At 42.4% G+C, this 27,407-nt stretch overlaps 1 protein-coding gene across 6 annotated transcripts in view; it reads left to right on the top strand.

The window, feature by feature from the left end:
• The window catches only part of LOC137347239 (phosphatase and actin regulator 4-like), a 183,186-nt gene that overhangs the window by 9,398 nt on the left and 146,381 nt on the right, over positions 1 to 27,407 (top strand). The window contains exons 1-2 of one of the 6 annotated variants that reach the window (XM_068011514.1): positions 21,628 to 21,816; positions 21,932 to 21,962. The exons of 2 other annotated variants lie outside the window; for them this stretch is intronic. The gene's annotated coding sequence lies outside the window, so the exon portion shown is untranslated. Of the gene's footprint in view, positions 1 to 21,627; positions 21,817 to 21,837; positions 21,860 to 21,931; positions 21,963 to 22,277; positions 22,299 to 27,407 lie in introns of those variants that run through there. 3 more of the 6 variants (XM_068011516.1, XM_068011515.1, XM_068011517.1) reach the window with 3 other exon arrangements.

The following is a 27,407-nucleotide window of genomic DNA, read 5'->3' as shown; positions in this document are numbered from 1 at the left end:
TGGCAGAAGGTAACCAGCAGACGCAGATTTAAGATAACTGACAAAAGAACCAGGGAAGAAATATTTTTGCGCAGTGAGTTATGATCTGGAGTGCACTGCTTGAAAGGGTGGGGGAAGCAGATTCAATAGTATCTTTAAAAAGGGAATTGGATAAATACTTGGAAGGGAAATAATTTGCGGGGCTACGGGGAATGAGCAGGGTGGTGGGACTAATTAGATAACACTTTCAACAAGCAGGTACAGACATGGGCCGAATGGCCACCTTCTGTGGTGTAAGAGTCTGTGATTCAGGTACCTCATCCAAGTGGCTATTGTAAATACGTCTCGATTTTGAGTGGCAGCAGGCTATTCAGTTGTGGGTGTGAGCAGTTGGAGCTGATTCTGTCCTCGCCTATGCTGGGACATTTTCCTGCAGGAGTTGGTGGATAAAGACTCCTCCCCTGCCTGCTGTTCCCTGGTTCTGAAGCTAATTATGGTGCTGCTGGCTGAAATCAGCTGACTTGTTACAGACCTAGGAGATCCAAGTGTGTATGGGTCACAACCACACTAGGCAGTTTATTCTCCCAATTGAGCCATTGTTTTAACCAGGCTATATTCTTGCTTTTGACTATAATTTCTTAGTTTTGCTAATTGTGTGGGTATTTATATTGGCAGAGGAATTTAGCTAAACCTGGGCATATTTACAATGTTCCTTCGTCAGGCATTGCCACTTTATAATTGAGGTCGGAGTGTTCTACAATCTGTGACTGATGGCTTTCTGATCTGGTGCAACAGCATTTTCAATCAGAACAAGAGTTCTTCCCATCTGAAATGGCAAGTAGCAGCTAATGGACTACATGGGAGCTAAGGGTGCTATGTTGTGATGTCCGGAGCCGTTTAGTTCTTTAATAAGATGCTGTTGCTTTAACCATGGCTTTTTACAGCAGGTAATCTGTCCTGTTCTATTTCAGGTGGCCAGAAAGAATGAACAGATAAAGGGTGGTTGGTGTCCAATCTATGCACACCACCCAACCCCCCAGAAAGCTACGTAGTAATCTTCCCGAAGCACAGGGACCATAGCCATAGTTGCAGTTTGTTTTTATGAGTTGGTTTGGTCTGTTTGACTTTAGTGGATCCAAGAGCTTGGAAAATGGTTGTTTTAGTGCTGGTGCTTTATTGATGGATAATTCCTAAATTAGAACATCAAGATCAGTTGGGTAGAAACAACTTGAAGCATGTGTAAATTAATGAGAGCTTAACCATGAACAGCCCTCCATCGTATGCTGTCTGATGTAGAAGTTTACCTGCTTTTAACAATGACTTACATTTATTTGGCACCTTTTAACATAGTAAAACGTTCCAAGGAGTGTTATAAAACAGAATATGAAACCGAGTCACAAAGGAGATATTGGGACAGGTGACCAAGGGCTTGGCCACAGAGAGGTTTTAAGGGTAAACTTAAAAGAGGGGAGGTTTACGGAGAGAATTCCAGAGCTTAGAGCCCAGGTAGCTGAAGATGGGGTTGCCAGTGGTGGAGCAATGAAAATCTGGATGCACAAGAGGCCAGAATTGGAACAGTGCAGAACAAGGTCAGCATATTGAATTAATATGAATATTTGGTGTCTTTATTTTCCACAGCACCATCTGTGGAGCTGGGATGGCTTTTCATTTTTTTAAAGCCGTTGTTCAATTAGGTTACATGTATTATTTGCGCATGCATTGGGGGTTGTGCCCAGTTTGGGGGGGCGGTCAAGGTAGTTTGGCAATTGCTAGTGGTGTTCGGCTGGGTCAGGGTATTTTGAGATGTTACGCTGCAGACTTTTCCCCACCACTTGGCTTGTGTTCATACTGAGACAAAAATTTCCATAAGTGGGCCGAATCTGCTATGAACTGACACCAAAGCCTTTAATCTTGATTTTTTTTTTTTGAGTTATTGCTGCATGGGTCTTAACCATTAATATTGAATAACAGTAAATCACTTACTAGAGACTGAGTTGTTTACCCTATTTTCTAACCACTTTAAAGTGGGAAAAAAAGCATGTTAGACCACTGTGTATAAGCTAAAAATGACTTATCCAGATTTATTTATAGGTAAAAATATGTAGAATTGCAGGAGAATGGGAAGATGCAATTAAACACAAAACTCATACAAACTAGATTGGTGAGAAATTATGCCATCCTGTGCACAATTTTTGCAGTTCCCCATAGCATATTTTTACAAAAGTCTTTGGTAGTACATTATGTGACAGAGTTCCTATTCAGCCCCTTTAGTCAAATGCTTAGGTAATTAGAACATCCTGAGGGCTTCCAGGTTATAAGGGTGTGTTTTGATTTGAAGTTTAATTGTTTCTTTGCAATTGTTATGCAAGCTAAACTTTTTTTACCATCCTGTTAAGAATGGCTTGAAGTTGTTAGTGTCTTTCAGCTATTTCGCAAGGAATTTATTTCTGATCACAAGAAATTACAACTGTCAAATTGCTGACATTAACATTTCAAATGAGCTATATTGGAAATAAGAAGAACTTGATATTTTGATTTTTCAAACTGATTAATAGTACACTGTTTGTCTGTCTTCCCTTTTGAAACTGGCTGTTTTAACATCAGGCAAAAGCAGAAATTTCTTTTTCTGTCGTACAAAGATTGTGGTGTGATTTTGGGTTTTCAAATATACATTTACTGTATAAGCCAACCTTTATTATAAACTTGTGTTTTTTTTTGTAATTTTAGTGCTTACAAACAGTGTCTGCTGTCAGTTCTGGTGGTTTTGTTTGTGGTGATAACTTGTAGTTGTACATATGCTGTTTCCCCTGCCTGGAGAATCTAGAACTAGGGCTAATGGTCTCAGGATAAGGAGTCGGCCATTTAGAACTGAAGTGAGAAATTTCTTCACTCAAAGGGTTGTGAATCTTTGGAATTCTCTCTCCCAGAGGGTGTGGACGCTCAGTCGTGGAGTATATTCAAGACCGAGATCCATAGGTTTTTGATTACTAAGGGAATCCAGGGATATGGGGGTAGGGTGGGAAATTAAAATTAAGGTAGAAGGTCAGCCATGATCTTATGGAATGGCAGAGCAGGCACAATGGTCATATGGCCTACTCCTATTTCTTGCATTCTTATGTGAAAAAGACTGACAAAGCTGAATTTTATTATCCTGATTTTCCCTATGAAGGCAGTGATGGGCCTTCTTGAAGCACTGTGTTCCTTGTGCTGATGGTGCTCCCATAGTGATGTTCTGTATGGAATCTCAGTTTATTGACCCAGTGACAGTGATAAATGTTCAAATTAAGATGGGGTGTAGCTTGGAGGTGATGGTGTTCCCATGATTTTGTTAGTCTTGGTGATAGAGGTCAGGAAGTTCAAGGGACAGTATGGCCTACTTCTATTTCTTATGTTCTGATCTGTGGCTTTTGAGCAAGTGCCTGGTGTTCTGAATCAGAGCGCTGAGTTGCTAAATTTCCCATTACCATTCATGTGCAGTTCCATAATCCACCTACACTTATCAGATTTTACCTAGATGTAACCTCATGATCTGGCTTTGCAGGAACATGGAGTTCAGTTGAGCAGGTCAAGTATGCAGATGGTGAAATGCTTTGCCATTAGTGAGCTGCAAATCGCTGTGGATTAGAAAGATTGATGTCATTGACGCATTCTGGTTCGGAACACCAGGTATTGGTATATCAGGTATTGGCAACTTCACATCTCATGCCTAGTAGTATCACTTGGCTAGTTTAGTGACAGCTGGGAGTCATTATAGAATTATAGTCATAAGCTGCACTGACACCAGTTTTGTACTGTATTACACAGTATATTAAAAATATTACTAGTTGATTTTCTTTAGTGTACCTTTGGAAGTGGGGGGTGGTGGTGGGTAGACAAGATCGATAATGGTTTTAACGCCATGTGGGTAAGGGATAATTATTTTTAATTCATTCATGAGATGTGGGCATCGCATGTTAGGGCAGCATTTACTGCCCATCCCTAATTGCCCTTGAGAAGGTGGTGGTTAGCCGCCAACTTGAACCGCTGAAGTCCATGTGGGGTAGGTACACCCACAGTGCTGTTAGGAAAGGTTCCAGGATTTTGACCCAGGAACAGTGAAGGAACGGCGATATAGTTCCAAGTCAGGATGGTGTGTGGCTTGGAGGGGAACTTGCAGGTGGTGGTGTTCCCATGTAACTGCTGCCCTTGTGGATAGTAGAGATCATGGGTTTGGAGGTAATTTATTGCCAATTTTAAAATTATACGTTGTTATTTTTGGATTTACATTAGAAATGTGGACAAAGGCATTTCTAAGGGAAATTATAGGTAAACCTGTGCCGTAATTACACCCTCTGCCAGTGGTGATGCTGTAGTGCTTGACAAGTTTCCATTGGAGGCCTGCTTCAGGTCGGGAAAAAGAACCCGACCGAACCAGTGAACCCGGCCCGAGTCCCTCCGATTTTGCCCCGAGCCCGACCCGATCATCCGTTGACTTACCTTCCAACTGGGAAGCTCCACTGAGCTGCAGCGCATGCGCGATGGTGTCATAGTGATGTCATCACGCACTGTGCAGACTCAGTTTCGTCCTGGGCTCCCAACTCAGGTAAGTTTTTTAATTTCAATACTTACCAGCAGAGCACTTGCCGTGTGTGTGCCCGGCCCGACTCGAACTGGACTTGGCCCCACCTGACCTGACCCCGACACATGTCGTCGAGTTCGGGTCGGGTAGCAGGCCTCTAGTTTCCATTATGTGTGCACAAGGAAATTTAAACTGGCAATTGCTGGCAGGGAGTGCATGCTGAGTGTTAACATATTACAATCAATGTTGAGGTTGCGATGGCCCCCGCAGACTTTGGGTGTACTTATTGCAGCGTTTGGGGTTGGTATAAAAATTGATCTTAAGATGCCATGGATTCCAGTGGCCCTGCTTAAAATTTTTGGCTTTGTGTTTAATTGGAGAATAGAACTAAAAGTGTTACAAAATAATGACACTGGGAAAGGGAAAAGTTGCACATGGGTGGTTAGTGGGTAGTATACTGTCCTTGCATCTCTGGGCCCTGAGTTCAAAAGCAGCCCAGGTTGATGAAATGAATAAAAACAAGAAATGCTGGAACCACTCAGCAGGTCTGGCAGCATCTGTGGAAAGAGAAGCAGAGTTAATGTTTCGGGTCAGTGACCCTTCTTCAGAACTGACAAATATTAAAAATGTCATGGGTTATAAGCAAGTGAGGTGGGGGTGGGGCAAGAGATAACAAAAGAGAAGGTGTAGATTGGACAAGGCCACATAGCTGACCAAAAGGTCATGGAACAAAGGCAAACAATATGTTAATGGTGTGTTGAAAGACAAAGCATTAGTACAGAAAAGGTGTTAACGGACTGAATATTGAACAGCAGCAAGTGCAAACATGAAAAAAAAACAGTGGGTAAGCAAACTGAACAAATTAAGATGAAATGAAATAAATGCAAAAAAGGTTGTAAAAAATGTAAAAAAGAAAAAATAACTAAAAATGAAAGTAAAATGGGGGGCTGTCATGCTCTGAAATTATTGAACTCAATGTTCAGTCCGACAGGCTGTAGTGTGCCTACTCGGTAGATGAGATGCTCTTCCTCGAGCTTGCTCACTATCCCAGGCCCCAAACACTCCTTTCAGGTGAAGCAGCGATTTACTTGTACTTCTTTCAATGTAGTATACTGTACCTTATGCACCATTTTGCATATTTCTGCAGAATACCTTCAAAGAAATATTCTGCATGTGGTAACAAAGTGCAGGGCGCACACTTGCAATCAGTCATTGGTTTGCTGATTGTATCATGTGCATGCTGTCATTGATGTGTTGGTAACTTTACTGGTCTCTCTCTCTTTTGGATGCTAGTGTTAATTTTAGTCCTGGCATTGTGTTGCCTGTAATCACCATAATCTGTCGGGGGACATGTGCACTGTACTAGTCCAGGGAGAACCCAACCAGTAATCGTAAGCGCTTTTGTGATCCATTGTATTCTAAACCGGAGCCTGATTTCTAGTCTGTACTGAGCTAACTGATCTGAGGTAGCTACTATTGTTCTTTGGGTCAAGGAGGGGCAAAGTTAGCAAATTAACTGTCAGCTTGGCTCAATTAGTAGCACTCTCACCTTGAAGTCAGAAGTTTGAGTGTGCAAATTCCACTCCAGGACTCATAATCTAGGTGGCAGGTGTATTATATTTGAAGGAATGCTGCATTGTTCAATGTGCCATCTTTCGGATGAGCGATGAAACCAGGGCTCTCTCTGTCTAATCAGGTGGTTGCAAAAGATTCCATAGCACTTTTTGAAGAACAGGACAGTTTTCCTGGTGTCCTAGTCAACAGTTTACCTCAATCTCGCTATCGAAAAATAACCTGTTAACATTTTTCACCTTGTCACTGTTTTGCACGATCTTGCTTGCACAAATTAACTAGACTGATAGCACATGAATGTCGCCCTAGTTAAAGGAGGGAAAAATAACGCGCAAAATAAACCCACTTCAATTATATCAGATCACAATTTTAAGTTGTACAAGGCCAGATCTTGGTTAGATGTCAGGAGGTGGTTCTTTTCCCAGAGAACAGTGGATTTCTGGAACAGGCTGGCGTCTCATGCGATGGGCAGTGATTCTCTGAATTCCATTAAGTGACAGACCTGGACCTGTTTTTGGCTAGGGTGGAAATGACCTCTTATAAAAGGTAGGTACTGTAGGGAATTATCAAGGTGGGGTCAGAGTGATGATCTGGACCTGTTTTGATTGCCTAGATGGGTTGGAGAGCAATTTCTAATTTTATTTTTCTCTCCAAGTGGCCTCGGATTTTTTCAGTATTTTTCCCCCTCACAGGCGATCACATGGTTTTGGGTAGGGTAGAGATTGCATATATTAAACAAAGCACCACAATGTGTGGGACATGCTGGATGGACCAGAGAGTTTACCTGTCCATTGTTATTTGAATATATCAATCCCTAATCCAGATGTAATTTGTGTGATTGACAGTCTTGGTTCCTCATTCTGCCACTCCCCTTCATCTGCCCACTCCCTTAGATAGTGATCAGCAGCTCTTTGCCTCCAGTGCATCGAGATATAGGACATAGAAAATCGATTGTTTGGAACTGCAGCTTGCTGGGATTTAATCAAAGATGTGGGATTAACGGGCAGAAGAGATGATCAATTTTGGGATTTACAGACTTCATGAAGTCTGCATTGACAAGATTGTGTGCAATTAACTTGGTTGGCAGCTAGATGAGGGGCTCTGTAACCAGTTATGTAGCTTTGTGTAGATGCCGAGAGTTCTGTGAAGGTCTCCTGTCGAAACAGGAAGTGTCCTGGCCCCTCTTCTCTGCAGTACTTAAAATAAAAAAAGTTTTGCTATGCCAAAAGTGTACAATAGGTCAAAATCTTATCTGTGGGAAAGTTAAACTTTGCGAAGGAACATGGAAAAACAAATAGAACCAACTGTAATGTTGAAATTTAAGTTAGGTCGAAATCTGTTAGTTGCATGTGGTTTGAGGAACCCAGAGAAATCAGAACGATGTTTTTACTCATTTTTGTGGGCATCCAGGTGTGGAATGGAAGAGAATTTGGTTGCATTCAGCATTGCCAGATGTGGGGTGAAACTTGGCTTTATCTGTTCCCTTCCCTATAGGAATACATAGCACCGGAAAAGACCATTGTGGGCTAACTTGCCAATGCTAAAGTTAGTAAAATAAAACTGTCCTGTGTCTCGATTCCCTCAATCATTTTCTCTTGTCAAATTTCCTCTTGCATTTACTGTATCGGACATTTGCATTTCCCATGTTGCCCCTTTGGTTGAGAATGCCAAGCTGCTAGAAAGCTTTGTGCACTGACTCTAGCCCATTAAGACTGCCTAAGCTCACTCCACATAGGAATTCTATAGCCAGCAGACATGGACATTTGTCCTGGAACTCCAGGCTGGATTCACATGCATGTTCTAGTGGTGGAAGGATCAGTGTTAAGCTGGGTTCTTTGGTGGAATATATCTTAATTGGTTAAAATAAAAGTCCTTGAAGCGGCCAACATCCCCAGCTTATACACACTACTGAGTCAGCGGCGCTTGAGATGGCTTGGCCATGTGAGCCGCATGGAAGATGGCAGGATCCCCAAAGACACATTGTACAGCGAGCTCGCCACTGGTATCAGACCCACCGGCCGTCCATGTCTCCGTTATAAAGACGTCTGCAAACGCGACATGAAATCGTGTGACATTGATCACAAGTCGTGGGAGTCAGTTGCCAGCATTCGCCAGAGCTGGCGGGCAGCCATAAAGACAGGGCTAAATTGTGGCGAGTCGAAGAGACTTAGTAGTTGGCAGGAAAAAAGACAGAGGCGCAAGGGGAGAGCCAACTGTGCAACAGCCCCAACAAACAAATTTCTCTGCAGCACCTGTGGAAGAGCCTGTCACTCCAGAATTGGCCTTTATAGCCACTCCAGGCGCTGCTTCACAAACCACTGACCACCTCCAGGCGCGTATCCATTGTCTCTCGAGATAAGGAGGCCCAAAAGAAGGTTAAAATAAGTAGAAATTGGGTTCAAATCAACAAATGGGTAAAAGTAAGAAATTCCTTTCTGTGATATCACTGTGGAATGCAAGTGTGCCATCTTGTCCATGAGTCTTTCTGCAATCTGCAGTAAAATCACCCTTTACTGTGCAGATTTATTTTATTTTTTTTATAACTTCTCGTAACTTGTGTCTTTAACGCTGTTTGACCTCTTGTGTTGCATAACTGGGCCGGAAAATATTGCTTGTGCCACTCTTCCGATTGTGGTTTGGTGACCCTATTGGAAAATGCATAGTGATTTTAGGATCAGGCTCATTGTGAATGGCTCACATGGTTGAATAGCCTGCCCGTGCTTGATTAGTGGGCTCAGACCCGAAACATGGTGATACTGGCTAGGTAGCACTGGTTTCCCACTGTCCTTAGGACTGTGGGGAAAATTGGAGGAGCAAAAAATGTGACCTACTCTTCTCCGCAATCCACCCAAAGTACTAGTGTTCCTAATGATCCCATATTGGAGTGATCTAAGTGTCCTTGATGCAAGCGTGCAACCTAATATGTCATGTTTATAAACACAGAACCTTGTTTAAAAGACACCCATACAATTGCTATTCATGTTGCAGCTGTATCAATATTTTTCAACAGGATCTATTCATGTTCATGTGTAACTCACACCTTTAAAAAGCTATTTAGTAGAGGGGGACAGCTGCACACTAGATATGGAACCTACATTGTTACTATAAACTACAGGTTATTTTGAGATAAATACAGCAGTTTATTAGAAAAGCACGTGGGGTTCAACCCTGTACCATCTTAATCAACTGCTACCTGCCCTATCTCCATAGCCCTTGATGCCCTTCGTGTTCAAAAAATCTGTCAATCCCTGTCTTGAATATACTCAATGACTGAGCCTCCACAGCTCTCTTGGGTAGAGAGTTCCAAAGATTCACAACGATCTCAGTGAAGCGATTTCTTCTGATCTTGGTTCTAAATGGCTGACCACTTATCCTGAGGCTGTACCTGATAGTTCTAGCCCCTCCAACCAGGGGAGCAACCTCTCAGCATCTCCCGTCTCAAGCCCTCTAAAAATCATATACGTTTCAATGAGATCATCTCTCATTCTTCTGTTCTTGAGAGAATGTAGGCCCATTCTATTCAATCTCCCATAGGGCAGCCCCCATATCCCAGGAATCAATTTATTTGCCTTTATCCTCCAGAAGAGCAGCCCTACCATTTTTCTATTATTGCATCCAGCTATAGAATGAGTTCAGAGTCCTAGCCTCAGTTGCTCTTTTTGTAACCGGTTCGAGCTGTTTATCCTTGCTGACATCTTGTGGAGCGCTAAGATGTACAGCATTGAAGGCTGTTCATCCCACTGTGCTAGTTCTTCACCTAGAGCTATCTGCTGTAACCCTATTTTTCTGTCCTTTTTGCCCAGGAAAAAGGGCACTTGTGCTGCAACCAGAATTCAGCTTTTACTTGGCTTTGGAGAGTCAATGAGTCTGTTTATGTGGGGAATTTCTTCCTTTATTATCATGGAAAGGCCTAAAGTGCATGAGCCCATAGACGTGCAAGCTGGCAGTTGCAGTACATCAAAAATAAGAACAAAACGTACTGCAATAACACGCCACTCGCCAGGCCTGCTCCACTTAAAGCATCCATGATAGTCTCAGAATCGCCACCTGTTGATCTTAGTGTTGGCAACCCTCCAGCATTGCCCTGGAGTCTCCAGGAATTAGACTAATCTCCAGGACACTGCTGCAAGCAACATAAATTAGAAAAATCATAGGGACATAACAATGCTTTTAACTTTCTTTGAACAATTTTGTTTGCTAATTATAAAAATATTGGACGTGGGGGGGAGGAATGTCTGTCTAAGTCAAAATGTTCCATTCACGTGATGGAGGTGATTCGTTTTGATTGGCTGTGGGAAGGTGAAGCACCGTGAGGGTGGACGTGCCTTGCGACCAATGGCAGGAGTGTAGGGGTGGGGCCCTTAGAGGCAGGAGGTCATGTGATGAAACCTCCAGAAACACATTTGACCCCATTTTTAAAGAGCATCAAATTCCTTCCCCTACCACCTTAATACCAACCAGTGTTAATATTCCTCTGCCCCTCAATCCCCTTCTCAACAGATATTCATCAAGCTCCCTTTTTAATGTGTTAGTTTATCCCGTCTGGAAGTCTGTTCCACATCCAGTCTTTGGGGGAGGAGGGGAGGTGGAGAGGATTTATTTTTCTACTTTGTTTATAATCCAGATTTACAAACTGCAAGTAATGGTTTCTGTTCAACAAAAGAAAATTACATTCTGATGAAGGGCCTTTGACCTGAAACGTTAATTCTGTTCCTCCTCACAGATGATGCCAGACCTGCTGAATATTACCAGCATTTTCAGTTTTTATTTAAAACTAAGTTCTTGGCGTTTGTACAAGACAAAGAAAGAAAACAATATTAATTGGATAAATACTTTAAATTGGATAAATGCTCGAAGGCGAATAAATTGCAGGGCTATTGGAGAAGGGTGGGTGTGTGGGACTAACTGGATTGCTCTTTGAAAGTGCTGATACTGACTCGCTGCACCTTCTGCTCTATGATTTTAGATGTATAATTTACACACAACCACTAAATGGTAAAAATTCAGTGACCAGAGCAGCAGCCAAAAGTCTCCTCCACTACTATACAAGCTAGTTTCTTTACTCACTGGGGCACCATGAGCTTTCACCCCCCCTGCCCCGCCTTGGTCAATGCCTTGTTGTGCTTCGCATCTCTTACACTGTTCAAAATATCAGTTTATTTTTGGTATCATCATAATCAATTTTTCAAACTACAAGCAGTGGTTTGTTTTCAGTATGTAATGCAGGGCCTACAGACCAGAATGGAGGCAGGGAAGTATATCTTCACCCAAATCTTATCTGGTTCAGCCAGTGAGTCACTGAGCCTTAGACCTGGAAGGCCTTGGGTTTGATTCCCAGCCTGGCAATGACGGAAAGGCTTGCATTTATATAGTGTCCTCCAAAGCCTGCGGGCGTCCCAAAGGGCATTACAGCCAATGATGTATTCTTTGTCATATAGTCACTGTAGGAAACATGGCAGCCAATTGTGCACAGCAAGCTCCCATGAACAGCAATGTGATAACGACCAGATCATCTGTTTCTTTTATAGTATTAGTTAATGGATAGACATTCACTAGGGCATCTGGAACAACTGCCCTGCTCTTCAGAATAGTGCAGTGGGATCTTTTACGTCTGCCTGAGAGGATGGACGGGGCTTCAGTTTAATGTCTCATCTGAAAAAAGGCAGTAGGGATGCTACTGTTTTGGCATTACTGGAAGAGGAAAATGATCTCGATCCAGCTTATCGACCCTATCTGGAAGTGCTCTTGAGTGAAGTACATGAGGCAGTTTGTGCATCCTGCCCCAAGAAAAATAAACATGACTCTAGGAAAGAGGCAGGGGAAAAACTGGCAAATAAAAGGGGGAAAATACAATTTAATCAAACTAGGCCATTACTTCAATGAGCTTTTTATTTGTGTCTTAAATACTTACAGTATTAATCAAGTGCTTCCAGTACTGAATGGTTTAGAGATACAGCACTGAAACAGGCCCTTCGGCCCACCGAGTCTGTGCCGACCATCAACCACCCATTTATACTAATCCTACACTAATCCCATATTCCCACCACATCCCCACCTGTCCCTATATTTCCCTACCACCTACCTATACTAGGGGCAATTTATAATGGCCAATTTACCTATCAACCTGCAAGTCTTTGGCATGTGGGAGGAAACCGGAGCACCCGGAGGAAACCCACGCAGACACAGGGAGAACTTGCAAACTCCACACAGGCAGTACCCAGAATTGAACCCGGGTCGCTGGAGCTGTGAGGCTGCGGTGCTAACCACTGCGCCGCCCTATGGTGCCAGAGTACAAATATAGAAGCAATCTCTGATCCGTCTGTCTTCACAGACAACTAGTAAATTCAAGATAAACACATGAGGGTGAAAGGAAAAGAAGGATATGTTGGTTGGGTTAGATGAAGTAGGATTGTAGGAGGCTCATGTGGTGCATAGCCACCAGCATGGACCAATTTGGCTGAATAATCTGTTTCTGTGCTGTACATGCTATGTAATTCATCCCCCCCCCCCTCCCCCCCACCTCCAACATAGGGTAAAATCCATGGCCAGATTTCCACAGTTGCATGTTATGCCAGCAGTTGTATGTTACTGAGTCCATGTTATAGTATAGTTGGATTGTTGGAAGTCATTGTATGACAACTGTTCCCAATGGTAGTGGCTCCGATTTGAAGTCAGTATCAAAGCATTGTGCAACATGAAAAGCGCAAGTGAAAATTTGCAGGCAACCTATTGGTTGCAATATGATATATTGCTGATAGCAGTGCATAGGCAAATGTTCTCCGTACTGACCTGGAGTGGTTTATAAAAACAAAACCATTTGATTGATGGCATGACAATTGGCCTCAGTTCCTTTGTACCAGATGGGGCAAGAGTTTAACGGAAGTTTCTGGTAATCATGGAAATTGCAGCAAAGTCAGAGACCTGTGCCAATACAAACTTTGTTTTTTTTTATGACCTTGTTTTTCAAATACTCAAATACTCTTAAGTGATGCTATCGACTACCTCAATGGCCACTTGTAAAGTATTTCATTTTCTAATAGCCTTCTGTGTGGGGGTAAAAAGCATTCTGACTTCCTGTTCATGGTTCCAGTGATGATTGGGAGTGCTCAATTATCAATTTGCCAAATAGTGGAAATGGTCTTCCGGTATTTACCCTCTTAACCTTTCATAATTTTGAAAATGTCCTTTAAATTCCATTGCACAGAATACTTTAATTAGCCAACATATCGGCTCATCCTTATTTGCCGCAAGTAATCTTTGCTAGAAAATGTGAGAGGTTGTTAGGATGAAATCAAGCTCGTTTTTAATTCTCTCTCCCACCATCTACCTTTTGCCCTGCACACCAGTTATTGAACAGTATTCCAGCAGTTCTCAAGTGTCGTGCAAGAACAGCTTACATTTGTATAACTCCTTTAACATAGTAGTACATCTAAGGTGCTTCACAGGAGGGTTATCAAACAAAATCGAACTACATGAGACATTGGGACAGGAAACCAAAAGCTTGGTCAAACAGGTAAGTTTTAAAGAGTGTCTTAAAGGCGGAGTGGTAGAGAGGCAAATATGCAAAATGTGGCTGTAGGTGAGGTGCTGAGACCTAGTGGAAGTGTACCCAGCATCTGTTACTAACTGCAAGAGCAGTAGGTGAAAATGAGGCGGCGGTGGAGTAACAAGAGTTGTGGAACCTTGTGGGAGGAGTGGAAATGCCATGCCTTCATTGTACCCCTCTCAAAGCTGAGAGTGAGGGTCACTCTAATGGGACTGAAGGTTCTGCGCGCCTGATCTCCTCCCCTCCCCCCCCACCCCCGGCATAAATCTCATTGTGGTTCTGATCATTGGAGCAAAGTTAATCCAGATGCCTGCACTAGTAATGTAGAGAACGTGAGTTCAAATTGCACCATGGCAGTTTGAGAATTTGAATTTAGGAGTAAACTGGTATCAGCAAAAGTGACCTTGAAGCTGTCAGATTAATGTCAAAACTCAACTAGTTCACTCACGCTTTTTAGGGAAGGAACTGCTGTCCTCAATGCGGTGTGGCCTGTATGTGACTCCAGTCCCACACCAACATGGTTGACTCTTATCTGCCATCTGCCACGTCTGGTGAGCCACGAAGTTGTATCAAATAAAAGGCGGCCTGCCACTACCACCTTGCTCACATTGCAAGAATAATTCAAAAAGTTTTTTTAAATCACTTGGCTCACCTACTTATCCAGTAGGTAATGTCTAAAAGGGCAGAGTTATGATTTTCAGCAGGTTTGTAATGAATTACACAGCCTGTGATGCCCTCCTTTCTTTCTGCTTCCCTTTCTTTCCTAAACTAAATGTTCATCCTTCTCAACTTCTATCAAGAATGGTGTTGTGTGCTCCTGTGGGAAGCTAAAGTTTGAACAAGCCAGTGTTTGTTTAGTTTATGTTTGATCACTGCCTTGTATTCACAGTGTTCAGCTTGTGTATGGGTAGTTGATGTGTTGTATTAACACCTTCAGTCCAACATCTGGAATACCTTTCACTTGTTCAGTATATTATGTTTACAAGAAGTGTTCTGTCTTCCACTTCAATCACTGAGCTTATTACCTTTCAAACAGACCCGGTGTGGAAAGGGAAAAAATTATTGCTGAAAATATCTTGCAAATATACACATAACCTCTTAGCTGCAGTTTCTTTTAAATGAGCACTGCTTGGGTACTGTTTACAAAGGGAAATCTTCTCAGACAAAATATTCTTCACTCCTGTATTATAGAATCATCATAGAATTATTCAGCATAGAAGGAGGCCATTTGGCCCATTGTGCCAGCTTTTTGAAAGAGCTACCTAATTAATCCCACTCCCTTGCTCTTTCTCCATTGTCCTGCACTTTTTTTCCACTTCCAGTGTTTATTCAATTCCCTTTTGAAAGTTGTTATTCAATCTGCTTCCGCCACCCTTTCAGGAGGTGTATTCCAAATTATCATAACTCACATTTTTTAAAAGAACAATTCTCCGTGTTTCCTCTGGTTCTTGTGCCAATTACCTTAAATCTGAGTCCTCCAGTTACTGAGCCTTCTGTCACTGGACACTGTCCCTCCTTATTTGCTCTTTTCAAAACTCTCTGATTTTGAACACCTCTATTAAATCTCCCATTAACATGCTCTGCTCTCAGAGCAACCCCGCTTTCTCTGGTCTCTCCATGCAACCAACATCCCTCATCCCTGGTACCATTCTAGTAAATCTCCTCTGCATCCTCTCCAATGCTTAACATCCTTCCTAAAGTGTGGTGTCTGGAATTGGATACAATTCTCTATCTGGGGCCTAACCAGCAATTTATAAATTTTCAGCATAACATGTATGTTTTAAGAAAAGTTCCTTCAAATGCCTTTCTAACCACCTTATCTACCTGTGCTGCTGCCTTCAGTGATCGATGGACAAGTACATCAAGTGAAAGATGTATTTACATTGCTGTGACACCCATGCATTCCCATTTGTGTCAGTGTGTTCTCTGTAAACTTCTGTAATACCTTTTATGGTCTACTTAAGTCTCACATCCTGGAATGTGCAGATTTAAGATTATTCACCCAGGTGCAGCACGCCTACAAGAAGGAGTGTTACACTTGAGTGGAAGAAGAGGCTCGCAACTTCACAGCACACTGGGACGCAACAGGGTAAGTATGTGGCAGCAAAGCGGAAAGTGCTGGGGTCACCCAGCGGGTCAGGCAGTATGGTACTTAGGGTGTGTCAATTCTCCTTTAACAGGCTGCATTTCAGTACAATTAATGCCCCATCAACAAAATCATGGCAATGCATGAGTTTAAACTGTGATTAATTTAGTAAATAGTTGTACAGCAAAGCAGACATCTTCAATGTTTCTGAATAGAATTTCATATAAATGTTGGTTGAGATATCTGATTTCTACCAATATCACCAAAATTGTTCTGGTTAGGTGTTTAACATGCAGGCATTTCAGCAGGGGTGACTAGGCAGCTGTTTGGAGAAGGAATTCCTGGCCGGTTTACCTCCCTTCTCCAAAGCTCAGTGCAAAGGCCAAGCATAGTGTCACATTTGCTGCCCAGGCTGAGATGAGCTAACTAGGTTGAGGATCAGAGCTGGGAATTTCTGGTTGTGTGACTTGATCGCAAAGCACCACTAATATACTGGGTGATCCCTGGATATTAGGTTTTAATATGGTGAAATGATTGTTCTCCACGAAGTGTCCTTGCACGATGTTGGTGGACAGGATGCTATCACTGGTCTGGTTTTGCTATTGGTGTAATATCAGAAGAGATATTAGAATCCAAATGAGCTCCAAATTTGCAGGTTCTGTAAATCGTAAGTAGATTGTCTACTGTCTTGAAGATTTCTGCTGAGAGGCCATTGGAGGGAGCAGACTTCAAATGTTGCATGTTAATCTATTGTTTGGGTTGTCGTTTTAAGTTATGAAATCTCTCTGTTCTTGCAGACCTCTGCTTTCCTGGGCCAAGAGGCCAAGGTAGGAACCTGCTGCCAAGTCTTTCAGTGCCACTCTGAGTGGGTGTTCAAGCAACAGTGTTAGAACTTCCCTCTTTTGCTTTTTGCGACCCATTGTCTCAAGAAGTCTGTGCCTCTGACCGACGCTTGTCTCCATGGATGGTTAGGAATCCATTGTGGTCATTGGAAAGGCCGTGGGCCCAGTTTTGATTTAGCCAATGGTGTTGGCTAAGATGACCAATATCTCTGGGCTCACTCCATTCTTGAAATTGCAGCAGTCTCCCTTTTACAGTTTAGAGAGAGAGAGATTGATATTTTGATCTATAAAACAAGATGATTGTCAATTAAGGGCTGCACCAATACAAATAGCCACAAAATAATCTGAATCTTGAGTAACTTGGGTTCAGATCCTGCAGGCTTTCTGACTGGCTTGAATCTGTGTGGTGCCTGAAGCCGTAAGTGCCCGATATGTAAACCCTCAACAATAACCCGTCTGCCTCAGTGATCCTTGCAAGTATTTGAGTTGTGATGAGGTGTTACAGAAATGCAAATTTGTTTCTTTTACCAGGATTTTTTTTTTAAAAAAGGGACCTAGAACATTTTGCATTTGAGGACAGATGGGAGGGAAGATCTTTAGAATATTAGTTGTGCACTGGGGTCAGACTGATAAAACAATCTATGCACCTTTATCGGTGGGTTCCACAAGCTGATTGCACCATTGCAAGCAAATACCCAGCATAACTCCCTCTTGTGTTGCAAATGGTAAGTTTGAAGCTCCAGGCCTTGTGTCTGCTGTGGCCTGGAGGTGTTTGCCTAATGCAGTGGTGTTGAGGGGAGTTGTGCCCCTTTTTGGTTTTCATCAAAGCATTGCCAAGCTGCAGGCCCACGATTAAATTGCCAATCTTTCACCGCGTCTGCTAAATAGCGAGCATTGTCCAACATGCATTTTTTGTCTTTTTTGAAGAGAGGGGAAGGAATGCTGTTCAGGTGCTTCTATGTTGGTGCTGAGGCAATGTGAGATTGCTGCTCGAATAGACACTAGCAAACTGAGTGCCATGCTTCCCTTTTCCATTTGTGAGCGTACAGCTGATGACTGCAGGGTCCATTGGAGGTTCACTAGGAAAGAGGCACGTGTTTTCTGCTCCCTGTGATGGCTGCTGTTGGGATCCAAGAACAGAAAGGTTGCTGACTTCATCAGAGAATGGGAGTTCAGGTTGTTTATAGTGCAGGTGCCATTGATGGTGGGAGTATATCTACTTTGCCACTTTTGAAATAAACAGCTCTGTGGACCTTGCTACTTTTACATGGTGCCACAGTCAGAGAACTGATCTCTGCAGACTTGTTAGGCCCTTATGTATGTGTTGGCCGTGGCTCAGTTGTATTTAAATAAACACTGCTATTGCATAAAATGTAGCATATGGCCAGCAATATATATCTGTGCCAGCAACTGAGAAACAAAACGGCGGTAGACGAGAGGAGTTTTTGAGGTACTTTACTGGCTAGGTATGTTATGTCCAGTCCCAGAAAGGTGGGAATGTGATGACTTTGTGTTGTCCATTCAAAGACCTGTGCTGTGGATTAAAGCAGGGAAGTTTGCAGGGAGCTGTTTGCATTGTGTGGTTAATGGATGATGTGCAAAAAAAAATCTTCAAGTGAGGTCATGTAACAGTATTAAATTTTGGAAGATTACATGCATGAGTGCAGCCAGTTGTAATATTGGGAAAAACTGCTGTGCCTGAAGAATTCTAATGTGATGATGCAACTACTTGGCTAATTTTGTCATATGAACATTGATTTTTAAACTGTTACTACTATTACTGGAGTGAAGAAATGACTTGCTTGAAGATCACCAGACACTGGGCTGGAAGGACATTTGCATACGAAGAGATGCTGCTTGTGGAGACAAAGGGCTATTCCCTGCTCCAGTTAACCCAAATAGATTTTGATCAGACACTGAAGGTGTAAGGAAGTGCATTCCAGGCCCTGCTAAAATAATACAATCCACAGAGCCAGGCTGGTCACATGACTGAATTACCAGCAACCAAAGACTCCACATTGAACTTATTTATTTAGAGATACAGCACTGAAACAGGCCCTTCGGCCCACCGAGTCTGTGCCGACCAACAACCACCCATTTATACTAATCCGATATTAATCCCATATTCTCTACCATTCTCCTACCACTTACCTACACTAGGGGCAATTTACAATGGCCAATTTACCTATCAAACTGCAAGTCTTTTGGAGGTGGGAGGAAACCGGAGCACCCGGAGGAAACCCACGCAGACACACGGAGAACTTGCAAACTCCGCACAGGCAGTACCCAGAACTGAACCCGGGTCTCTGGAGCTGTGAGGCTGCGGTGCTAACCACTGCGCCACTGTGCCGCCCAATCTTGAAAGATGACCACCAATGCATCCATTATTTCTAGGGCCAAGTCGTTAAGTACTCTGGGACTTAAGTACTATGTTGATAAAATAAATCAGCTGATGAGAGAAGTTGGAGTTGGGCTTGTATTATGTGAAGCAGGTGAGTTATACCTCATAGCTAAAATGATCTCTTGGGTTCAGGACCAAATCTATTAAAGGACTGTAACGACCAGATATTGCCTCAAACTCTTCCTCATTATTCCTTCTACTTTTTCTGTATCTGCGTATGTGTTTATTGCTTATGCATGCTAGCGTGGTTGCATCGCATATTTGTAGTCGTTAACCAGAATAGAATTTAAGATTAATAAATTTCCTTTCCTGTTGAAATCTGAGGAAACCTATTTGATTTCTTTGCCTTACAATTGGAACGGTGAGCAAGGATTCACAAAGGGGGAGCTAAAAACATGGTGTTTAAAAATTAAACCCTGTTATGGGTCTACCAGACAAAGGCTGAGAGCGAACCCCCTAGACCCATTCTCACCTGGTCGTAACAACAGATTTCACCTATTGTATTTTGAATCCTATTCTCTTGTTTCTCTTTTCTCGCCTTTACCTCTCTCTCTCTCCACCCCCCACCTCTTTTTTTCTCTCAGACCTTTATTCTTGTCTTTTAAGACCTGTTGATAAAATGCAAAGAAATTCAGAATTCCCTCATGGGGTCTCCTTCTCAAAGTGGTGTGGTATAATAACGTGGGTCGTCTGTCCCCACATGCGACATGCAAGTCACGGGATCATAGATGCTGAACCTCTTCCACTAATTACATTATTTTCTTACTAACTCGTTTGTGAAGAAACCTGCACATTGGAGTAGACAGCTTCTCCAAGGAGTTTTCAGAGGAAATATAGTACAGTTGCAGATTAAAAATAAAAACCACAAATGCTGGAAAGACGTGATAGGCCAGTCAGCATCTGAAAGTAGGTTAAAGAATCGGTTACTGTTCAGGATGGAGTGGACCTTTTAGAGGACTAGTCAAAAGAGGAGGGAGGCAGGACAATGAGTCACAAATATGCTAACTCCTTGGGTTAGCTACACACAATTGAATCAGTCTTCACATCCAGGGGTCGAACTGAAACTTGTACTGTTACAGCGCTTAAGGCTACTGCTATGGATTGTGTAAACAGTGATGACTGATAGACCATATTCTGGCCAGAGGGGAGAATGAAGAGATCTGAAGGGTGATGCTGTTGGCAGATCAGAAACAAATTGGCTGCTCTATCTGTGTACAAACTCCGTGCATTTTTCACCCAGCTTCTCCCTAGTCACATACCCAAGCCACTGCCAGTGCTACTTCGAGCTGTTTGCTAGCTGTATGAGACTGCCTCACAATAACTTTCCCTCCCTGTAGAGAAAGCACCTGGTTGTCTGCTTTGCCACCTTGTGGGATGACTGTACTGAGAACTTTTCCATTACTTTGTTGATAAATTGGTCAGCGATGCACCCAGGATATAACTGATTCGATTAGGCACACTACAGCCTGCTGGACTGAACATTGAGTTCAATAACTTCAGAGCATGACTGGCCCCCTTTTTATTTTTAGTTAATTTTTTCTTTTTTTAAATTTGTTTTATTTTAGTTTGTTTCCACTGTGCCCACCCACTTTTTTTGTTTAATGTTTGTGCTTTGAGCCAGGGCTGTTCATTTTACAGTCATTGACACCCTCTCTGTACTAATGCTTTGTCTTTCACCGCACCATTAACATACCGTTTGCCTTTGTTCCATGACCTCTGGTCAGTTATTCTCTGTGACCTTGCCCTATCAACACCTTTTCTTTTGTTATCTCTTGCCCCACCCCCACTTTACTTGCTTAAAACCTTTTACATTTCTAATATTTTTCAGTTCTGATGAAGGGTCACTGACCTGAAACATTAACTCTGCTTCTCTCTCCACAGATGCTTCCAGACCTGCTGAGTATTTCCAGCATTTCTTGTTTTTATTTCAGATTTCCAGCATCTGCAGTATTTTGCTTTTATATAACTGAGCCATGCAGGAGGCATGAACTGTGTTGAATTTCTTGATTTCAGTTGGGGTGCCGCATTTGGCCTGATTGCCCTTGGCATAAGGAAGGGAAAATCAGCCAGGCTTGCCTTTCCAAATCACAGTCCAGTGAGTGACCATTGCAAGAAAATTCATGTGTGGATGTATAGAATGAGGAAAAGGTTGAGCTTCGCTGTGAGGCAGACATACGAATTTGGAGTAGGAGTAGGCCACTTGGCCCCTCAAGCCTGCTCCACCATTCAACAAGGTCATGGCTAATCTGATTGTAACCTCAACTCCACATTCCCGCCTACCGTACAGAAATATCCTGCCACGAGTCAACAATATAGGTTTGTATGCGAAGAATGGTCACTCAGGAAAGGTACCAGAGAGCACTTGGCATTCAGTAAGGTGTGCCAGCATGGCTCACCTACACATGGAAAGGGGAAGGAGTTAAAGTTTTAAAAACAAAGCCAGTGGGATTCTGACCCTAGTTTCTAAAGTTAAATTATAGCTGTTGTAGTGTTCTAATAGTGAAACTGAAGAAATACCTAATCCAAGGCTTTCATTCCAGCACTTAGATTGTTTATGTCGCTGTGTGCAGCCAGAACTGGAGACTTCACTCCAGCAATTCTGTAATTTATTCAGTGGTGGGAACAGGAACCACACTTGAGCTAGTTCCCCGTTTGCTCAGCGCCAAAATGCAACCCTCCTCTACACTGCAGGTTTCCAGGATTTCTAACGGAGAACCTCAAGGCTCAAATACCAGCTATTGTGATTTCTTTTTAGCTTTGTGGAATTGATATTGACTCAAATGGAATGGAAATGAAGTCTGTCACTCCTGCATCTGCTCAATATAATAGGCTGTAAGCATACTACCATAGGCCGAGATGAATTTGTACAGAAAATGTAAATATTGAAGCTTTTTCTGCTGAGTAGAATTTTAATGTGTGTTTCTTTTCTTTATTTCTATCATTGCAGACCTAAAACTGTGACTCATTGCTGAGTTAAGGTAATTTTAATACCTCATTTTTTAGGTTTCAAGATGACAGTTCGTCTGAGCAATTTGGATACCACATACACAGTGTGCATTTGAATGCATTTGTGATTTTCTTTTGCCCTTAGTAATTACTCCGCTAATTCTCATCTCTTGAAAGCAGCAACCGATATGGCTCCGTTGGGATAATCCTCTGGTTCCTTGCTCAAAGTGGCATTCTCCATATGTGAGCGTGAGCAATTCAGCTCTGGATTGTGTGCTGAAACACAAGCTGCTCTTGCACTATGTTACACCTACTAGTGCTTCAGGCTCTAGAAGCACAGATCGCACGCAGCAGGATGCAGCCTGAAGGTACATGTGTTAGATTCACTGAAGCAGGCAGCCATGAAGACCGAGCAAATGCTTTTGGGTTAGGTCCTGTTATGTCAGACATGTTGGCTAGGAACCATTGGTGCTAGCATGGGTCTTGGTGACAGAGCGTCTAGTGACAAATTCATTCCCACAGATGAAGACTTTCCAGTAGGGGTCACTGAATGCTGATCAGGAGTTAATTCCACTTTCTCTTCCTTACCTCCCCTTCCCATCCTTACCCAACTCACCCTTCCCTCCCTCTGTAATCTGCTCCAGCCCTACAACTCTCCATGATATCTGCGCTCCTTTAATTCTGGCCTCTTGTGCATCCCTGATTTTAATTGCTCCACTTTTGGTGGCCGTACCTTCAGTTGCCTAGGCCCCAAGCTCTGGAATACCCTCCCTTCACCTCTCTGCCTCTCCACCTTGCTTTCCTTCTTTAAGCTACTTCTTAAAACCTACCTCTTTGATTGTTTTTGGTCATCTCAACTCTCATCAGCTTTTGTGGCTCAATGTCATACTTTGTTATATAATGCTCCTGTAAAGTGCCTTGGGATGTTATTTTACATTAAAGGTGCTATATAAATATAAGTTGTCATAACGGATGCTGAAGCCATGTGTAGTACCCTACTGCTGCATTAGTCTAGACTATCTCTGATCAGCCCAGGTTTGGTCTGGAATACTCAGTTCCACAATGGTGAGTATATATACCAAATGACTTACTAGGGAAGTCTAAGTAAGCGTGTTTGAACCTAGTTCTGCTGATGATGAAACTACTGCGGGTGGCGATCTAATTTATTTTCTTTCTTCTCCCCCGCCCCCCCCCCCCCACACCCCCAACCCCGAAATTGTAGTAGAGGGATGTATTAAAAGGTATTTCTCTATTGGAATGGTATGTGGCAGCCTCAGTTAGTGGAACCGTCAAGTAATGGCCACTGTTCGTTGCTCAGAAAGTTTGGCATGTGGTGATGGTCCTATCTACTTCATGTCCTTTGGAGTTGTATTTCTGATTTCATATGTCAGCCTTCAGTATTGTACAGCCTCTTCATGGGGATGGGGAACAGCAAACATTGTCTGTCATCAAATAGTTACTAGTCTGAATAGTTAGTTTAAAATCTGATTTGAGTAGGATTGCGAGCCTTCTCTTGTCAAATGTTCATTTTTGCAAACCTGTGGGAAGTGATACAATTTTAAACACTGACTCACCAACAGCTGCCAGACCCACACTCAATTAATTTTACAACACAGTGGAAATAACATAGGGCACACAGGGCTGCAGCAAACTGACTCGTGGGGCTCAGTCAGTAGTTTCAATGCAGATCAATCATTCCTCTAGTAACCTTGATTTACATTGTGCATTCCTGGACTTGTAGTCTTGTGTGTGTGTGTTGGGTCAACATCATTTGGTTGTAGAACAGTTTGTGTTTGTCTCTGGAGTTTGTATGTGTTCTGGATAAGCTTATGGCTATTGCAGTTCTGTGAAAATAATCCTAGACCTTGTGTGCTAATTGAAATTGGATGTTGATATTTGTGTAAACAGGAAATGCATTCAAAATCTGACTTCAATAAAAATGAGACAGTGGTGGCATTAGAAGTCAATCTGTCTCTGATTACTTGTAGTGATGTGTTTTCAATTGCTTAGTATTCAGAGTCCTCTGCCTCACTGATGGTGCCGACTGTTGCTGCAGTTCAAATGGCCTTAGCCTTCTGGTCCCTCACCCGAGTGGCCATTCTTGGTGCGTCAGTCTAGAAGGTGAGTGTCGGCGTGATATTTGAGTATGGCAGGCTACCCTGGCCCTCTCCTCACCCAATGACCTCATTTGGCATGCAGACTTAACATGGGCCTATCAACTCCAGGCACATATTTCTGATTTCCTTATGCAGAGGTCCAAGGTATATGATATTGACCCTCCTATTGCATTCATTGAGATTGACTAAGTAAGGACAAGTGAAGAATTGAATCTAAAAGCTTTCTCGGGTCTTCACTCGAAAGGTAATGTCTTTGACAAGCCAAATTCTTAAGGAAAATTGTAGTGGACACAACAAATTTAAACAATGCATCTATCAATGTAAGAAGCTAACCCTTACCTTTAAAGTACAATAATTTCTTTCAAGCTAAGTAATGCTAATCACGATATCTATTTATCGCTGTGGCCCTAATGTACAATGGTAGTTAGTGAAAATGGTTCAGTAATGCAAATATCCAAGCATTAATTCTTATAGAAATCAAGTTGATCTAGCCTCTACCTTATTTCTCCTTCCATTTCTCCTTGTTCTTCCCCACTCTGACATCCCCCAAAAAACTAGAAGCATTTTAAGGAATGTGAATAAGTGACATAATCAGAAATTAAGAAGCAATTTACAGGAAATTGTTTGGAAGTCTCAGAGTGCACCTCTCTGGCTAGCTGGGTCACCAATGGCAACAATAATTTTTACTTGAACCATTCGTGGCCACTACAGTATTCTACATATTTAACAATTTCCTTTAAACTGTCATCTTGTTCACTGCTAGCCCTGGTCAGTTTGATGATTTAGCTGCTGCACCTCTTTCTCTGCCAACTATCTTTTCTTCTGAAGGTGTCCTCCGGGTGGCGTTTTCATGTGTGACAGCTGCCTTCTGTGCATTGTCCAAGTGACCTGCCCTCCTGTGTGGACCCCTGGGCATTGTAACAGCAGCATAGTCGACCAAAGCTGGCATTTATATTGGACAACTCAAAGGATTGTCTGAAAGCATTATACACAAAGGAGAGGCCAATGCCAAGTGCGCGCGAAAGGTCATAGAGAGGAAAATCAAAGCTTGATCTCAGGGAGAGGCCTTCCTCTGAGTTTTTGAATAAAGGTAGAGAGGTTGGAAAATCAAATGTTTTTTTTGGAGAGTTTCAAAGTGCAGGGGTGTAGTGAAAGTAAGCCTCATTTTCTCAACAGATGCTCCCATGCGCAGTTTCCTACAGAGCCACTGTAGGACGCACACCCAGCTTCCCTTTCCCAACATTAAAATTGATAAGCCAGCTGGTCTTTTCCTGCCTATTAAGCCTGTCCCACACCATGATACCCGAACCATCATGCTTAAACACTTACTCCCTCCCACCACTCCTGCAACCATGTACTGTCCTGGAAGAGGCAAAACAAAAAACACTGAAAAATCCTGGGGGCCAATAAGGGAGAAAATACTCTGAATATTCCCCTCCAGCCTACTCAGGTCCTCAAAACCAGTCCAGGAGATTACATCCCTGTAATGGAGTAGAAACACATCTTTGTCAGCAGCATAAAGTGGACAGAATCAAATAGGCCACCCATTAAACGCACAGTCCGATATTCAGTTCCATTTACTTCAACCTGGAATCTGACCTGTGATGATTTTTAAGCCAAGCAGCCTTGATCAACTGAGCCATTGGGAGAGGCCCCCACTGCACTCTTTTAAGTGAAACTCAATTCCAGCAAACTTTTCTCGGGCAAGTAAAATGTTAATTTGCCTGGCAAAACCTATCTTTATGATCAAGCTTTTGGTCATCTTTCCTAAAATCTCCTTATGTGGTTTGCTTTCAAATTTTGTTTGATTGCTCCTGTGAAGGCCTTGGGATACATTGCTACGTTAAAGGTGTATAATTCTGAGTTGTTGTAAACGTCAGAGAGCTGGGAGCAACTGAGGCAGCCAGTCATGAATTCTGAAGCAGAGATTGACAGTTCTGAAATTTAGTTCATACATTTGGGAACTAGTTCACAATATGTTGACAAATGTACTATACAAGTTCACTGGTATTTACCTGCTGCAGCTGTCAAACAATACTCCAGTGTGGCCACCTGATTTCTATGGTAGGTTTGTACATTGAGGGCAGACTGGTATCGGGCAGCTGATGCCTTGTAATGTGGATAGTCGTGGGCAGTTACTACTTGAGGCCAGGCTCACTAAGTCCTGCTATTCTAGTTAGTGTGAGTTTGAGGAGGGTTTTGGTGCCATTGCACTTTGGCATTGGTTCCTTTCATACATGCATCATGCTGCATTGAAATCATGATTTATCAAAAAGATTTGATAAGGTAGACAGAGAGGATGCTTCCACTTGTGGGGGGACCAGAACTAGGGACCATTAAATATAAGATAGTGACTAATAATTCCAATAATGAATTCAAGAGAAACCACGGAGTAGTTGAAGTGAATTGTATAGATGTATTCAAAGGGGATGCTAGGTAAGCACTTGAGGAAGAAAAGAATAGGATGTGTTGATACGGTTAGATGAAGTGGGGAAGAGGTTTGTGAAGAGCATAAACAGTGGCTTGAGCCAAATGACCTATTTCTGTACAGTAAATTCTTTGAACACTTTGTATTTGCATTGACAACAATATGTTGTCTCTTTAGTCCAGCTTAATCTTTTCCCAGGACCTGGAAACTTTATCTTATTCAACAGCTCCTTCCCCCTAGAATGTCCAGACTTTTTAACATAGATTTGGTGTCAATAATCAATATTGTATAATTGTCCTGTCTTCCCTTTACTCTCCCACTTAAAATCCTGCATTGTAGGCCATGGCTCTCCATCTCAGGTTTGCCAATATAAAGGGAAATTGGGAAAATAAAGCTCATTCATAAAAAGTAATTGGAAGCAATTGATCAGCTGTGGACATGAGGTGGCATGTGGCAACCTAATTGTAGAAAGTAATAATTTCTTAACAAACAGATCAGTTGGCTTTAGAGATACAACTAGCTTTGGAACCCTGTGTAAAGTCCCTTGCCAATCAACCAGCCTCCATTGCCTTCTCGGCTTTTTATTGGAACTGTGTATAGCATCTAACTTGTTGCCATACTCAAACTTTGTACGGTGATATTTTATTGACTTCACAATCATTTTATTACAAATGAAATGCAATTGGTCCTGTAAAGTTTCTTCCAGTATTTCTCATGCATTGGTGATTGTGCACTGGCAGATATGAGCTCAGATTAATTGGGCGCATTTTGTACATTAGTTCATGTTCTCTCTGTGAATCTATAATTAAAATCTTGTATCTGTATACTTCCTGTCAACCTTTTCCATCCATATGTCCATTTTATAATAGAAATTGTCTGTAAATGTCACACTGTAATTACTTCCTCTTTACTTCCTCACCCCAATATCACCA

The sequence above is a fragment of the Heterodontus francisci genome, chromosome 31 (genome assembly GCF_036365525.1).
Source record: "Heterodontus francisci isolate sHetFra1 chromosome 31, sHetFra1.hap1, whole genome shotgun sequence".
Lineage (NCBI taxonomy): Eukaryota > Metazoa > Chordata > Chondrichthyes > Heterodontiformes > Heterodontidae > Heterodontus > Heterodontus francisci.
Note: the sequence above shows the minus strand (reverse complement) of the source record. Positions and strands in the feature narration are given on the sequence as shown.